This window comes from Cricetulus griseus, chromosome 2 (assembly GCF_003668045.3).
Source record: "Cricetulus griseus strain 17A/GY chromosome 2, alternate assembly CriGri-PICRH-1.0, whole genome shotgun sequence".
NCBI lineage: Eukaryota > Metazoa > Chordata > Mammalia > Rodentia > Cricetidae > Cricetulus > Cricetulus griseus.
In genome coordinates, this window is record NC_048595.1 from 312,919,424 (window position 1) to 312,934,909 (window position 15,486).

The 15,486-nt window shown below is 41.7% G+C and overlaps 1 protein-coding gene across 5 annotated transcripts in view; it reads right to left on the reverse strand.

The window, feature by feature from the left end:
* Positions 1–15,486, reverse strand: part of Scamp1 (secretory carrier membrane protein 1) — a 79,307-nt gene that overhangs the window by 52,962 nt on the left and 10,859 nt on the right. The window contains exon 1 of one of the 5 annotated variants that reach the window (XM_035440499.1): positions 5,438–5,461. The exons of the other annotated variants lie outside the window; for them this stretch is intronic. The gene's annotated coding sequence lies outside the window, so the exon portion shown is untranslated. Of the gene's footprint in view, positions 1–5,437; positions 5,462–15,486 lie in introns of those variants that run through there. 5 annotated transcript variants of the gene reach the window in all.

Here is a 15,486-nt window from a genome sequence, read left to right on the forward strand (position 1 = left end):
GTGTGTGTATGCACATGTACAGCTCATGAAACTAGAAAAGGGACCAGGAGATGGGGAAGAGAACTCATGGAAGGGTCAAGAGGGAAAGAGAGAACAGGATACAGGGCATGAAAGCAAAGCAACATTTGGGAAATGGAGAAGGACCAGCAGGAGAGGACATGGGGAGGACAAAAACACAGCAAATTGCAGTTTCTGTATGAAAATGCCATAATAGACCATTGTTAAAAAGTAGTAGAAAATACTTCAAAACAGTAAAGAAAAACAAAAAAACAAAAAAACAAAAAAAAACCCAGAGGGCCTTCTGGGTTTGTTGCATTTAATCAGACATTCCTGGTGATACTTCCTTAAGTGTTGCAACTCAACAGAAACACTCAGAGGAATTGCTCAACAGTAAAAATCAAAACCACTTCCCCAGAAGGGTAAAACTATGAAGATAATTCAAAATGTAGATGAAAGGGTATTTCATCCCATTCACAAGAGAAAACCAATTAAAAGTATACTGATAGAGTAATCACCTCCCAGCTCTTGGCCGGAAACAACCACATGCCCGACACAGCCTCAACAAGCTACAAAGGAATCAAGGACTCTCTGACGAAGTTAATAGGAATAGAAATTGTAACCACTGCAATATGAGGCCAAATTACATCTACATTTATCCTGAGAGCTGCAGTTTCACTTCTAGGAATCCAGCCCAAGGGTACACTGGCTAAATATTAGTCATAGTAGCTAAAGACCAGATGGAGGCTTCTTACATCTGTCAGTAGGTGAAGGCCCATGTATGTACATGATGACGTATGGACACTGACTCATATGCAGCTTTAAATGCTATACAGGGGTATGCAAACTGCTGTGACATGAGTGAAAAAACGAACAATATAAGCAAAATCTCGACTTTGAGAAACAAAATAAAAAGGAGTATGTATTTTTTAAAGGAAAAATAATCCAAAAACTAGTACTCGTGATCCCTGAGGAGGAGGAAAGGACCCTCAGAATCCCAGGCTCAGAGGCCCCTTCACAGCCCACGCCTCCTTTGCAGCTTTCATTCTGAGCCATGAAATACTTATCATTATCACATAACAAAGCCAGATGAAAAACAAAAGGACAAAGGCAGAATACACCTCAGGAAGATAAGTATTCTTTGGTTGGAGACAGGGTCTCACTGTGTAGCCCTGGCTAGTATACAATTCACTAAATGGATTAGCCTGGCTCTGCCTCCCACCACACTTGGCTTGGGTATTCTCACCCACCACTTCTGCAGGAGTACAATGGCTTCCAACTCAGAGTTTTCAAATGTACATGCCCCATTTTTTCAACTACTCCAAAATTTACCTTAAATTCTTAAGAAAAATCAGGCATGTAAATAAATGTGTAACTTATACCAAAGAGACTCGGGTAAAATAAACATCCTTCCAGTTACCTGCTTTCAGTTACTGAAACCAAAACATGTGTTCCCTTCTACAATGATCCAGGTCAAAGTTAACTGACAGTTTGACAGAACTATCAAGCAAACTCACCCGAGTCTCTTTGGATCCTTCCCTTATGCAGTATTAATGACAAAGCAGCATGTGTGTCAGACACAGCAGAAGTGAGAAAGGAGACATGTTAAAAGATCAAGAACTCATATCTCTGAACTACCACATAATTCATGTTTCCAACTTGCTTGGTTGGTTTTAGCTTTGTTTGGGAATTTTATTTCTCTTTCCTCAGACAAGGTTTTACTCAGTATTCAACCTAAGGTGCCCTCAAACTCAGGGCTGAGGTCCTCTTGCCCTCAGCTGCCTGAATTCTGGGATTGATTACAGGTATGTGCTACCAAGTGCAATTTCAAGTTCGTTTTAATAACTGAGTCATGGAGAGGTCCCCATAAAGCTGGAGCTTTACATAACACTGCTCTTTTAATGCCTGCTGTGTAGCCAGTGTCTGCTCATATGACTCCCAGTGCCCACAATCTGCTCAGAAACTGTATCAAGAACAGATGCTGGGTGTAGCAGAGCACTCCAGAAGCAGATGGTTTCTGAGTTCAAGGCCCACCCGGTCCACATAGCCAGTTCAGGTCAGCGATGGCTCCACTGAGAAACTTGGATTTAGAAACAACTTTAGATTTTGGCACTGATACTTAGGAAAGAAAAATGCTCCCCCTTCAACATAGTGAAAATGAAATTGTTTCTATTGATAACAGTTCCATCTGTGTCACTGAATCTCAAGTTTCAGCAAACACAGAAAGGTTGTTACTAATAAAATCCAAACTAGTGAGCCCAACTCTGAGAGTCACCTGTTGTTTCTGATTCAGTCAGTCCCAGATGGAGACTTAGAACCGATTCCTAAAAAAGGAACTCTGGGACAATATTGTCTTCTTGAGCAAAAGAAACACACCAGCTTCCTATACTTTATTAACTTCCAAATAACAAGGTCTTCAGAGCTGAACTAGCACTACAGGGACACTAAGAGCTGTCACTTAACTACTGAAGTAGAGCCAAGACTACACCACCAAACCTTTGTTGCTGCCACTTAACTTCAGTTAGAATTCATTTAAAAACCAAGATGTAATGTGCAAACAAGTGTTCCTGGTAGTCACAGAATTTTATATCTAATACAATTAGCTTAGTGTTGTCTTTACTCAGGGAGTGGACCTCCACTGCATTTTCAGTACTCCCTGGGGTGCTCCTTCCTCCATTGGGATCCCTCCCACTCTGCAAAGCTCTCACTTTTCTACAAAAGTCTCTACCCCAGGCATTTGTTTGGGGCATTTCTTAGTGTCCTGTATCACCTGGAAGACTATAGTCTGGCAAACTTCTTTCCCTTCGGCTGCCAGGGTGAACTTGACCCAGCAGACAATCCACCTGGCTGAAGAGCCATGCACTGCTTCTGGTCTGTGCAGGTCATAAGTAGTCTAACATAAAAGCCGACACTGATGACTATACACAGCCGTGTACTATGTGCCTCCAACATGGGACATGTCAACACTTCAAAACCTGGGTACTGTTCTCTAGCAGGCAAGAGCACTGGACAGAAGTCCAGACCTGGTCCTGACAGTGCCTATCTCTGCGCCTGTATGTCACCTAAGGAAATTTGATCACTGCCCTGCTGCAGCCCTGGCATGTCATTGTTCGGAAAGTGAGCTGACTGAGTGCTCAGATTCCACTTAGAAGACAAGAACTTGGAACAGAGCACTTCATACTTAACTATACCTCTGGTTTTCACCAGTGCAAGAAGTCATACTGCTCAGATGCTGCTACATGCTAATACACTTCCTGCAAATGAAAAGGGCTGTCAGAACCTTGACTGCTATCATCATAACCACAAAGGTAACAAAATAAAAGCTCTCCCCTTATTTACTGACAATTTAATACAATATAGCATGTCTTAGGGAAGTCAGCCAAGTCGCCCACAACCACCTCTAAGGCAGACTACCAGCAGTAGTTCTTTGCTCAACCTTGGTGGTGTGTGATCAATCCTATCACCTTAGCTAGAGAAAAAGGCGCTCTCCTCCTTGCCCAATGAAACAATCTTTAGAAACAGAAGTGAGGGCACTTGGCAAGCCCAACTGAAGAGACTGTAGATTGGGTAATTGCTCACCAATCCAACCAGATTCCATTTCTTAAGGAGACTGATTAGGAACCATAGGCACTGTAAGAAACACCAAAAGCCAGTGCCAGTAAAAGAAGAGATGCTACTGGAACACTGTGACCACAGGGTCTAGAGAGATGGCTCATTGGGCAAGAAAACTGGCTGCCCTTCTAGAGACAGGTTTGGTAGCAACTACATGGCAGCTCATAACCACAACCATCTTTAACTCCAGTTCCAGAGAATCCAATTCTGGCCTCCTGGAGCACCAGGAACACACAAAGAGCACTTACATACATGCAAACATTCATATACATAAAATAAAAATAAATAAATCTTCTAGGCAATCAAATGTAACCATCTTTAGAACTGGATATTAAGTGAATTTTTTTGTTTTTGTTTTTATTATAGGGCTGGAGAAATGGTTCCATGGTTAAGGGCACACAGTACTTTTCCAGAGAACTGAAATTTGGTTCCCAGCACACAGATCAAGTGCTCACCACCACTTGCAACTCCAGCTCCAGGGAGTTCCAAACCCTAGGCCTCCACCTGCACACACATGCACCTTCTCACAAATAGGCACATGCAATTAAAAATTAATACAAATAAATCTTAAAGTGACCAGAAAAGTAGCAAAGAGCAGCAGATAGAGTCTCTGAGGGGAATTCCAATTACATAAAGTTGCCAATGACTCGCCAGAGCAAAGAAAGGGAAAGTGAGAAGCACACCACTTTTCCAATGGGCAAGCAATGACACCTTTCTCAAAGTCCACAGAAGAGCCTCAGAATGGAGGAGGCAAAGGTGGGAAGCAGTGCAAGAGGAGAAAGAAAGGAAGCCATCAGATTAGGGCAGCTCTACTTTTATGTTTTATAAATGTTGAGTTCACTGAACATGACTTACACTGCTTCAGGAAAGGGCATGGAATTTGGAGGAGTTAGGGACTCGGTAGCACCTTAAAATGTCCCCCTAGTAAAAGGCTATCCTTATTGCTGTTGTTATTGTTATTATTGTATGGAGTGTTTGTATGAGAATGTTCAACACCTGTGTGTCTGGTGCCTACAGAGGGCATTAGATCCCCTGGAACCAGAGTTACAGACTGTTGCAGGCCACCATGTGGGTGCTGGGAATCAAAACCAGGCCTCTTCAAGAGCAGTGAGTGCTCTTGAGCGCTGACCTGGCTCTCCAGTAGAGACTGTACCTTTACAATTACACACCATGGCTTATTGAGTTTCCTTCCCTCCACCGAGAATATAATAAACTCATCCCCTGGGGGTTTCTCTAACAGAAAACCAAACAGATGGCACAAAATGTTTTCACCATTTTGTATCCCATCAAAACTCTATATAAAAAGTTAGCTTCCATGAGTATACTTACTCAAAAGCTGCTGTGATATACTTTAATAAGCATGAATTTTTATTGACTCCTAATATATATACTGATCCTCCAACATAATTACTAATCCACAATTGCTGCTAATCATTGCTAGTTTCACCCTTCCCCCCTAATTTAGAGACTAAAAAAGGCAGAAGATACAAATATAAATATATAGTCTTTGACATTCTCCAGTGTGGATATCCCCTCAAATTCAAATTTTTGTAACAATGTGAGAAAGCCTGTTTGAGAAAAACCCATCCTAAGCTTCTTCTCTTCCTTTCTCAAAAACACACCTCTAATTACTCTAGTATCTCATATGTTCAACTGCTTCCTCCCAGTGGACACCTCACATCTGTATTTCAAGGGCTGATCATCTTAAAAGAGACATAAGCTGAGAAAAACAAAAATATTGTTTCAACCATGTTGGCCCTGAAACTATGCCCCCATCTTTTAGTCTACACCTCATGATATCCCCAAAACCCCAAACCAAGCTACTCACTGTTAACTCCAACAGCTTCCTTCCTCTTCCCTCTCCTACCCTTGGCCCCCTTCCCTCAGATCCGTTCTTCAGAATGAGCCCATATGAACTTCTCAGTGCTCAAGCCTGTCCACACCACACCTAGAGATTTGATTGATACAAGTTGGAGAAACTTCAGGCATCTGAAAATTTTAAAATAATTGGAACTAAAAACTTACTTAGGGGATAGAAGCAACAAAGATAAGCAAATCTTCACCATTTACACAAATGGCAGCTAAGGAATGGAGACTTCTATTGCCGTCATTAATATTCTTTAATCACATATACCATAACTTACAGTGGGCAAAAACCATCTGCTGTTATACTTGACAAAAGTTCTAAATATCTCAAATTTAATCATTTTAAGGGCTGAAGGATGGAGAGGAAAGGTAGGGGAAGCTGATCAGTTAATAATAATGAGCCTAATTAACAAAATCAAATTGTTCCACATTCATTATTGGACATTGAAAGTTTGTCTGAAATACTAGACAGACTACCATGAACTCAACCAAACAGAAGCAACCAGTACTTACTGCTTCTGATGGGCTGTTTGACTGTCTCAAAACTTTCCCTGTTCTTTGTGAGCCTGCTTTTGTTATCCATAGCCAATATAGACTCAATGTAAACAATGTGGCAATGTGGTAGAGTACTTGCTTGGTGTGCCTTGGAGGTTCTACCCTCAATACACATACGCGCACACACACACACACACACACACACACCACAGACACAGACACACACACACAAGATCAAGAGGGGGGCTAGATGGTAGAGTTTTTTTCTCTAACTTTTCACTATAAAATGCCATTGGCTTACATAAGCCATGGACTTATTTTCAGCTGTAAGCCTAGCCTAGCACTTGGCTGCTTGTACTGCAGGAACTTGTCCTGAGACCTGCCCTTCACTAGCTAGCATCTTTTATTTCAGTCATCTCTGCTCTGGAGTCTGGTTTTAACACAGCACTGTTTTCATCCAGACCTCTGCAGTACCACGGGTGATTATTAGCCACATGCAGCTCTTGAGGAATAACTAGTCCAACTGAGAGGTGCCAAAGGGCTAACACACCAGATTCTCCCTGCAGAGACTGCACTTATTACAGCTGTTCCCCAGAACATATCTTCTCCAAGTCCTGTCACTCCTGAGTTAACTCAGAAAAATAAATGTTTCACTAAATTTCCCTGTGTGTATATGAAAAAGTGAACTATGAGACCACAGAGGCCATGGGTCTAACTTTTCAAATTTAGTGGCTGATGCTACAGAGTAATCAATTCCTCACTGTCATTTAAGATGGCCTAGGAAACCCTCAGGACATATTGGTCCTGCAATGAAAAATGTGTTATTTATTTCTTGACCATTATATTTCCCAGATGAAGGGTGGATGCTCTGATATCAGGGACCTCTCTCATCTTTTTGTATCTAACGATTATAAAGGTATCTGACTACATACAAGTTTGCCCAGTACCCCTCCTGTTCCAACTGAGTGGTAACAACCTTGAGGAAACAAGCAAGTGTGGCCATTTTTACCCCTAAGGCAGTCGCAGTGTACACCCACAGCTATGCATAACTATGAAGACTGAAGCCAGGAGGAGTCTTTATCTCATGTTAGGTAGTTAATTAAACTGAGCACATACTTTACTTGTCATTGTGAGGATTTGCCAGAGTCCATGCAAGTCACATTAACTATGTGACTGAAACAGGAGACTGACAAAGGGATTGAATGATGATGCACTGGCTGATGGTAGCAGATGTCACTGAGGTAAAGGAATTTTGTCACTCAAAAAATAAGTGTTTTTTTTTTTTTTTAGACAGGGTTTCCCCATGTAGTGCTGCTGGCTGTCCTGGAACTCTCTATGTAGATCAGGATAGCCTTGGAACAGAGATCTACCTACTTTCTGCTTTGTGAGTGCTAGGATTAAAGATGTGTGCAGCAGCTGCCACTCCAAATTTTACATCCTATTTTGCAGCACCGTATGTAAACTACAGGAACGTCTATCAAAACATACAGTACAGTCTAGAGCCAGGCCAGAAGAGCACTTGCAGTCTCAGCTACTCAGGAGGCTGAGTAGCCCCAGACTTCAAGGCCAATTTGAACATCATAGTACAACCCCATTGTCGGGGACCAAAATAGTTCCATTATGGAATGTCTTAAGGTCTAGCCTCTGGTTTCACTAAACAGGAGCACCCGGGAGCCCCGGCCCACTATTGTATTACTAATTTGAGCAAGTCTGCTTTTGTTTAGCATAGCCTCAGAGGGAATGTCTCCTAGTTTGCATCTCTACAGAACTAAGTATTTTGAACAGGCCTGCACCTGGACGAAGGTGCAAGGTGAGGTGTGTAACATGTGAGGACAGAGAGTTAGGAGCAAGGGAATAGATAGGGGTCTGAAGGAGAGAAATGGCCTCCTCGTCGCCATGGAATCATGGTTAAGAAACAGCCAAGAAGACGCTAAATAAACAAGAGACTCTAGTTTTACAACATGGAACTGAGAGCTGTCTAAAGATGACAAGATGCCTGTGTTTGGTCTTTCGCCATTGGGTTGCTAGGAGCTTTCGAGTCCACGTTCCCTCACTCAGGTGGAACCTCATGGCTGCGGTGGCTTAGGGCTGAGATGGCCCAGGCCACAACACCCCATCACAAAAATAAACACAAGGGGGGGGGGAATAGAAAAGATGTCTAAAAATAGATCAAACCCCAAACCAATTACTTCTTATGGAAATAAGTAGGCCAAGTAACTGTTTAGACAGCACCAAAATATCTGACAGATGCAGTCAAGCCTTCAGAAGTATTTTAAAGGTGCTTATTTACTTAGATTTAGCTTATTTTATTTTATATGTATGTTTGTTTTGGTTTGGGTTTTTTTGGGGGGAGGAGTGGCTTTTTGTTTTTTGAGACAGGGTTTCTCTGTGTAGCCTTGGCTGTCCTGGAACTCACTCTGTAGACCAGGCTGGCCTCAAACTCAGAGATCCGCCTGCCTCTACCTCCACAGTGCTGGGATTAAAACCAAATGCCACTAAGTGTGGCTATATGTATGTTTGTATATGCACCAGGTGAAGACCTGTACATGCCCTCGCTGGTCAGAAGAGAGTGTCAGATCCCCTGAAACCAGGGTTACTGACAGTTGTGAGTCACTATGTGGCATCTGGGAAACAAAGTCAGGCCCTCTGCAAGAGCCAACAAGTGTCCTAAACCACTGAGCATCTCTCCAGCCCTACTATTTGAGACAGTTACTTACCCTGTAGCCCAAGCTAGCTATTCTGGAACTCACTATGTAGCCCAGGCTTGCCTGGAACTCCCTGTGATTCTCTGTCTCGGCCTCCCAAGTGCTGGGATTATAGGTGTGATCCATATCCCTGGCTTAAACACTGTACAAAGTAATTTTAAAAACACAATGAGCATCTCTATAATACACAACAGTTAACTCAGAATGAACTGAAGCCCCAGTGCACACATTAAAGCTATAAAACAGAAGAGAATGTAGACATCCCTTCATTACACTGGGGTCAGCAATAATTTTTTTTATGTATGACAGCAAAGTACAAACAACAAAGAAAAAATGAAAGATCATTGGACTTCAAAATTTTTTAAAATCCATGTTGCAAATACCATCAAGACAGTAGAAATAAAGAAAAAAGGAAGAAAGGAAGAGAGAGAGAGAGAGAGAGAGAGGAAAGAAAGAAAGAAAGAAAGAAAGAAAGAAAGAAAGAAAGAACGAACAAAAGGGGGGAGATGTTGAAAATCATTTATCTGATATATAAAGAACTCACAGAGCTCCACAATTAAAAGAACACAAGTGAGGGCGTTGGTGGTGAACGCCTTTAATGCCTTTAATCCCAGCACTCGGGAGGCAGAGGCAGGCAGATTTCGAGACCAGCCTGGTCTACAAGAGCTAGGACCAGCCCCCCATTTCGGCAGCCATGACAGTAACACGTGCTCGCTATGACCTTGTCTTAGTCATTAGAGGTTAGATGCCTGCCTCGTGACAAGGAACCAATCAGAAGTTAGCTGGTGGCACTATGCTTTACAACCCTGGGTGTACTTTACAGACAATCGCACACAGCAATGACAATGACACACAGAGCATAGCAACCACCCTGGGAGGGCCTATGGGCCATAATAACCAGTTGACCAATCAACACAGGACAAGCCCTCCAAGCCTGGAGGCACACCAATCGTGAGCCTGTGCATACCCCTAGACACTCCCCTTACACTGCCCTACAAGATCTCTCGGCAGCCGGTTCAAACTGTCTTTTGTAGCCAACCGCCAGGGTGGGTGGACAAAAGACCTGAGCTAACATGGGGTTAGCTCGTTAAATTACAATAAAGCCTCATGCAGTTTGCAGCAAGCTCTGGAATCCGCCTGGTGATTGGGGTGACCGAGGTTGTGGCCTCGGACCCCGGATACCTGAGTTTTCCAAGGGGTCTAACAGAGCTAGTTCCAGGACAGCCTCCACAGGGAAACCCTGTCTCAAAAACCAAAAAAAAAAAAAAAAAGAACACAGGCATGGGATCTTAATGGACATTCTTCAAGAAGGTGAACAAACAGTAGCAAATAAGGACATGAGAAAATGCCTAGCATCATCAGGCATCAAGAAAATACATGTGAAGGTCATGATACTACTGCACAACTTCTAGACATAAAAAGATAAGTACCATCAAGGATACAGAAAAAACTAGGATCCCCTTCTCTACCACAGATAATAAGAACGCAACCATTTCAGAACATAATGTGGCAGTTACTCTGTGGCCTAGAATACTTACAACAGCATGAAAACATATATTTGAAGAAAAATATTCACAGCTCACAGCAGTATTGTTCATAAAAGCATATTGTATTTGTGAATGGACAAGCAGCAAACCACATAATCCAATATTGTTTGGCAGTAAAAGGAAATGATACATTCCTTGGGCAGAAGAGATAACTCCATCAGTAGAGTATTTGCTGCACTTACTCAAGGACCTGAGAGTTTGACCCTCAGAACCCAAATTAAAAAGCTGACGTGGTGTGCACACCTGCAATCCCCGTGCTGTGGAAGTGGACACAGGGAGATCACTGGAGTTTGCCAAGCAGCCCAGCCTAGGCAAACTGGCAAGTCTGGGCTATCAAAGCCTGGTCTCAAAATACAAGGTGAATGAATGGCACCCAAGATTAACTACCTACGGTTGTTCTTTGGCTTCCACAAACACATGCACACATGTGCATGCATACCTACACACATGTACTTGTACACATTATACACATTTGTGTTCTTGCACATAACACACACACACACACACACACACACACCAAAGAAAAGGAGAAAAGTCTTCATCAATACCACAACATGGATAAACCTTCAATAAATTATGCTAAGGAAAAGAAACCAGTCACAGAAGACTACATATTTCATGATTCCACTCATATGAAATGTCCAGAGAGTGTACCAGTGGTCATCAGAACTGGAAGGCTTGGCAGAAATACAAACTGACTGTTACAGAACATAGGTTTCCTTTTGGAGTAATGAAAATTTTTAATGTACATAAGTGACCCCTATACAACTGCAAGTATGGTAAAACAGTCACGTGTGCCTTTTAAACACCTTAGAAATGACATTTCAAGGTTGGTTTGATGGGTTTTCCTTTTCTAGTTTGTTGCTGGGGGTACACAGAGAGACAGAGACAGAGAATAGGAATTAATATCAGACAATATTTCTTGAAAGAAATATAGTCAGCCAGCTAGCTACAGATCTTCATAATGTAAACCACTCTGCGCCCCATTAAATAAATAAATGTGCTCATTAGAAAACTAGTGAAGGGAGGTAAGGATGGGGGATTAACAAAAAGGGACTACATCCATACCCCAATTTGAACACTTAATTATTGCAGCTTCAGCATTCCAGCATTCTATTACATAAAAGCCCCAAAATTCCCTCTAAATTTTGAGAGTAAATACAGTTAAGTGCACTCAGATTCATGTGCTGAAGCCACAGAGAGTAAAAGGCTGGTCACAGAACAGGAAAATGCTGAGTCACCTATCTGTTCAAGTGACATCTTTCACTACTAAGAGTCACTGAACTCTTCAGTTTGGAGGGAGGTCAGCAGAGCCTTTCCCATGCAAATACCCTTTGTGGTTAAGAGTTTTCTTTGCCATGAAATTTGTTTTTGCATGCATAATGGTTCCCTGTCAGGATTAATTGTGTTTCTGTCATTGTCTTTTCATCTACCAAATATTGTAAAACAGTTTACTTCCTACCCTCCATAACTGGGGAACCACTGGAATGCTTTCTGGACTGTTTTGATTATATCAATGGGACCATATAATATGCAGTCTCTTACACTCAGCCCTTTCACTTAGCATAATGTGTTTAAGGACCCAATAAATGTGGCAAGCAGAAATATGTGAAGGGTTTTATAAATTCTTAATAGCTTCCTCATATAGCTTCCTCATATTCCATTCAATCAACTTTTTAACTGTAATTTTCCTTTTGGATGTCAGTATATCATTCATGCAACATTTTCATATACATTAACTGATAGTTAAGCTCCAAGTCCAGTACAGAGAACCCTAGCACCTAGCTTGACCATTCCCTACCACAATGTATCTAAGGGTGGGAGGGGCTTGTAATTGTGAAACCAGGATTTATCTCCTGCTGGCCTCTCATGACTTCAAAAGTAATCATAACTTTAAAAATCTATTCATGAAAATGTAACAAAAAGAGCTCAAAATGTTCTTTTCAAAAACCTGCAAAAATAAACAGCCAAGATCCTGACTCCTGTCAGTAAAACCTCCATCACAAGGTAAATTGTCACAAAGAAAAAAGAGCTCTCCTTACTTACTCTTAGCTCACGTTGTGATGCATAATAGCTTCTAAAATTCCTATAGCTTTGGAAGGCAACCAATAATTTATATGTTTCTTTTACTACCAAAAAGTTTAAAAGTTAATAAAAATTAGAGTGTGCCTTAGAAAATAAGCAATTTGCAGTTAAGAAATAATCACATGTTGCAACCAAAGACAATCTTGCCCCCTATTTTCTTCATCTGATACTTTAAGATACTCCATCTTTGTGTGAGTCAGAAGGACTCCTAACAAGTTTAAGAAGATAAATAACACACATTCTGAGGGTAGAGGTTCAAGTATTTGGTCTAAGGTACCTAAGCAACTTGGTTCTTAGTAAAAACCAAGAAGACAAATGTCTTCAAGTTTCATCTATTCCCTCCCTCAAGCTCCCTCTAACACCAGGCTTATGAATGCACACAGTTCAAAGCACATTCTCTTATAAAATCAATTGTAAAAGCCAAACTCCCCCAAGACAAAAAAAAAAAAAAGTAAAAAGCCATCCATTATACTTGTTAATTTGCATTCTATAATTGCTACACTTATAAGCAATTCACTAAAATCTATGGCTATTTAAGATACCAAAGTTAGGATTATATAAACCATAAGGTTAAATCAGCTTAAAAGAAGCAGTGAAAAAAAAAAATTATCAATGATACAATTGCACCTAGCACACTGTCCCCTAGGCAACCACTGGTGCTTTGCTCCCTGTCACCTAACACTTTCAGTTTATCACCACTTTGCATTTGTCCCAAATTTCCATGGGGATTATCACTATCATAAGAAGACTCCCACAGGTAAATACTGCCACGGGAATATATTCGGCTTTCTACTGCCCGATTTGGGGGGGGGGGCACTACCAGTGTTTACTAGTGCACAACATTTCCACACTGTGCATCAGTTTCACTGTTTGACATGCACAAATCTTCACTAGCCATATAGCCGGGAGTGTAGCACAGTAGTAGAACACTAACCTGCCTATGGTCCTGGCTTTGATTGCCAGCAGTATACACAAGAAGTAATCTTGTCCATATTAAAACCACTTATATTCAAGTATCTGATTTGAAGGGGAACCACCTCCCAACCAGTTGGTCAAGTAGGTCCCTGAAGCTCCCAAAGCAATACAGGGTTTGCACAGCTGTTGGCTACCCACTAGAACTAGACAGGAAAACCCTAGTGCTGAAGAGACCATATGGTGAGTTCACAGGTCAAACAAAAAAAAAAAAAAGCTGGAACTGAGCCGGAAGCTTACAACTATCATCAATGGTCTGGTATGTGAAAAAAAGATGTTATTTGAATAAAATAAAATTTAAAAAAAGCAGCAGCAGCAGCAGCTATGAACCCTACTGACTAGCCAGGAAAGGCTTGTCCACTGGTGCATCAGTGGAAGTTTGTGGTAACCAGTCACTTTCTGAATAGACCCGAGGCCAGCTGTGCAGGAGGGAAAACACACCTGGCACCATGAATACAGTCAGCAGCCCATGGTTAAGGACGCCATAGGCCCTAATGGGAAAGCTGCTGCTGTTTGCTAACTGATGTGTCTGTCAAATCGCCTTCTAAACAATTTTGTTTAGACCCATCTACCAGTGCTGACCCCAGAGTTCACCAGAGGGGCTTATTTTTGCAGTTGGTGACTTCAGAGACCCATAACTGAGTCTCAAAGTGCTGAGAAGAAATGCTGAAAACTAGCCATAAATGGGACAGCTATATCTCACTCCCTCCAAGCCCGGGAACATCAAGGAGGAGAGGATGGAAAAACAGCAAGCACCAGAGGAAAGAAAGAGTGCAGTATGATGGAAGGCTTTCTTCCCAGAATGATGTGGCAACACAACTGTCAAGCCTGCTCAAGATCAGACCCACTCAACATTCTGTGACAGACAGGTTAGGGGACCATGCCCCACCCCGACCCTGAGGACATAAATGCAATGAATGGTTGTTGGAGGAGGACATTTTCTCCTTAGCCATTGGTAAGGTGTCCATGATCCTATAAACAATCCTTACCCATGCTCTTAAAGCAACACTTATTAAACTCAGAAGGTCACAAGAAAGAAAGAGGGAAGGGAAGAGGAGAGGAGGGAGAGGAGACAGACAGACAGGACACGACAATGGAAAGGGACCCCGCCCCATGAAGAAAAAGGAAGCAGCAGGAGTTGAGGGAGAGGACAAGAAAGGATTACAGGGGCATGTCAATATAAACAAAAGACATTAAACCGTGTGAAAGTGTCCTAATAAAACCCACTGTAGGTATAACTATGTTAATAAAAATCTTAAAACACAAATATCGAATTGTCTCCTATTTTTAAAGTTAAAATTACCAGTTCATAACTATCTCACACACTTCTTTGTGGGTCGAGTTTACCGACACGCAATGCTGCACCTCACTATGCTCAAAATGCATGACACTCCATACCCTGTGCTTCTCGCTCTATGAGCTCCAGGGTTCCAGTGTTCCAGCTTCTAAGAGAATATGTACTCCTTAATCCATCTATATTTTACAGAGCAAATGCAAGATTTTCTTTTAAGGCAGTTTTTAAGGAAAAGGTTATCAAGTTGGCAACGTCGGCATAATATTCATGTAGAATATTCAATGTAGAAGCAGTAAAAACCCTTTGTGTTGGTTTAAGTGTTGACACATTTGGTGAGTTAGAGGCAGTGGCAACACTGGTGTTGTCATGCTGAGAAGCTGGGCAGGTAACATGCACTCTGGAGATACCAGGTGATGCAAAACACTTTTGCATGAAAAAAAAAAAAAAAAGACAAGACACTAAGAAAGGGTTCTATGATGTTCAACCACGTGCCATGATCACTGGGGAAAGAATAGTCTTCCTGGAACTAGCTCTTGTAGACCAGGCCAGTCTCGAACTCAGATATCCCCCTGCCTCTGCCTCCGGAGCCACCACCACCACCCGGCCAAGAATAGTCTTTTCAACAAATGGCAACAGAACAATTGATGCATTCGCCAAGGATGAGTTTGACCCTTACCTCACACCATACATAAAAATTAACTAAAAGTAAATCTTGAAATTAATGCAAGAGTTAGATAAAACTATAAAATTCTTAAGGGAAAACATAAGGGTAAAATCTCTTCACCTTAGATTTGGCAAAGGATTTTTATAAATGAAACAAAACACAAACAACTAAAGCAGTATACCTGTAATCACACCACCTGGGAGGTGGAGACAAGAGGATCATGAGGTCCAAGCCAGCCTTGGCTACATA